Below are 2,500 nucleotides of genomic sequence, written 5' to 3' on the forward strand. Positions count from 1 at the left end.
TATCCAAGACCGATGTTATACAAAGTAAAAGCATATAGATAAAAATAAAATTACACATGCAAAATCAATGCCATTCTTGTAACTGGGCATCTACCCTACCAAGGCAATACTGACGAACTAAAATGTCGCCAAGATGCAGAGCAGTTAAACCAAACGCTTTAGCTTCTCAATATACAAACCAAACGTCACGAAAGAGAAGACGAAGGGCAAGACCGCTGCCACGACGGCGGTGACGAGCGACAGCGCGTCCCTCGGGCGGCTCCATCGGCCCGGGGCGGCGCGAGGGAGGAACCCGAGGCCGAGGGCGAGCCAGAGCAGCAGACTGACCACCAGGGCTCTGCCGCGGGACACGCTCGACCACACCCTCTTCCTCCGGACCTTCACTCCTTGGAGAAAGCTGGGGACAGAAGGGCAACATTCATTGGAAAATGAAGAACGATCTCGATAATTAAGATGAGGTAACAATACAATGATAGCTAAATAATATATTTACATACACACACACACACACACACACACACACACACACACATATATATATATATATATGTATATATATATGTATATATATATATATATATATATATATATATATATATATATATATATATTAATGTATATATATATGCATATGTGTATATATATATATATGTATGTATTAATGTATATACACACACATTCGTACTTACATACGTACATACATACATATTGTTACGCCGACCGCCTCGTCTCTCTGCCACCAACACAAGGCAGGCTAAGCAGACGGCGTGCTATCCACAGGGTCGTGAACACTGAACAGCTCCAAGAGGCACCGAGCACCACAGAGTCCCAGAACACCACGAGGGGAAGAGCACAAAATAAACACAGAATGACAGTCTTTCCTTTATTTACACAAGTTATTTACCCGTACACTTTTCTATAGGCACAATACATGGGGGAAACAAGCATGTCACACTGCACGATACAGCTTATAACAGGGCAACACAAAGTATATCAGGTCACAAGGGCACACACGAGGTCTTCACAGGAGCAGCACCCAACTCCGTCTCCCTTGGTTTGTTCCTTCGCTCCTCCGCTCACAGCCAGTTGCGTCATGTTTGCCCAGGTCATCCTTTTCATGTTAACACATGCCCAGGTCATCCTTTTCATGTTAACACATGTTTCGCACAGAGACAAAGACCCACTGGCGTAGCACTATCCCCCCCTATCAAGCAGACGACCCGTCTGCTCTGACATACCTAAACCTGAAACAAACTACAGAAAATTTAAATAAAATTAGTCCTCAGGAACAAACAAAATTCTTTCAAACAAAAGTAACCGTAATTGTAAATCAGTTCTCAGAAACACAAAAATCTTTCATTCAGCGCGGCTTTCTTTGCTCTCGCTGGGGTCGCTCTGGAGGAGCTGTGGGCGGCGGTAGATTGGCAGTGGCACCCAGAGGGGTATCTCCAGCCCCAAGACCTGGCTCATGGTCACCATTGACGTCTGTTGTATCGCCCTCACTGTCAGCATCTGCCACGTCCTCATCGCCGCTACTGGGGCTAACTTCATCTTCTTTTTCACCATGGCTTCCATGGTAACGCCACAGTCAGTCCACGTGGACAACAGACGGTCGTTTTCGCCCTCTGCAAATTCGATAGGTGACATCAGAGAGGGCCGCTACCACTGTGTATGGCCCTTCCCAGGGGCTCTGTAGCTTCGGCGAGAGCCCTCGCTTCCGACGCGGGTTATGCAGCCACACTCTGTTACCTATGTTGTACCTCACTTCCCTCATGCGCCGGTCATAGGTCTCCTTCATGGCATGGCCGGCTACCTTGAGCTTGCCACGAACTCGTCAGTGCACCTCCGCCAGGTTAGCGGCGCTCCGGTGCGCCAAGTCCTCGAGGAAGTCAGGCAACGGCCCCACACCAACCAACTCCTTGCTCCCCGACGACTCTTCTGGATGCTCCACTTCCTCACAAGTGCCCAGCTTTGCACCAGCTGGCACCTTCTGGGCCTTATCAGAGAAGTTAGCTACCAACACTGTAACTAACCCCTCCCCTGGTCCAACAAGGCTCCGCCCAACCGCTACGCCATGAGCCAGCTGCAGGTTTCGGATGGGCTCCATGAGGCCCTCTACTCCACGCATCACTCTTGACAGTCGACACCGGATTCTAGACTCTGTCCTGGGGGCAAGGTGCAGTCGCTCAGCCGTAACTACCTCTGCACAGCCAACCTCTGGAAGCAAGGGCACCTCTTCACCGTGCACCCTCACCAGCTTCCGTCCAAGATCGACACATGCCTTACTCTGCGTCAGGTAGTCAAGGCCCAGCAAACAGTGCTCGTCCAGATCGGCCACATACACCGGCAGCCGCTGCACCGTGCTGCCCACGCCAATACGAGCCTCCACTGGTCCCTTGAGCTGCACACAATGCCCCATGACACCACACAGTCTCTGTGGCGCATCTGGAAGTCGCATAGTGGCCAACATATCAGGCCGCACTAGGGTCTTCTCAGCCCC

The sequence above is a fragment of the Penaeus monodon genome, chromosome 9 (assembly GCF_015228065.2).
Source record: "Penaeus monodon isolate SGIC_2016 chromosome 9, NSTDA_Pmon_1, whole genome shotgun sequence".
In the NCBI taxonomy this organism is placed as follows: Eukaryota; Metazoa; Arthropoda; class Malacostraca; order Decapoda; family Penaeidae; genus Penaeus; species Penaeus monodon.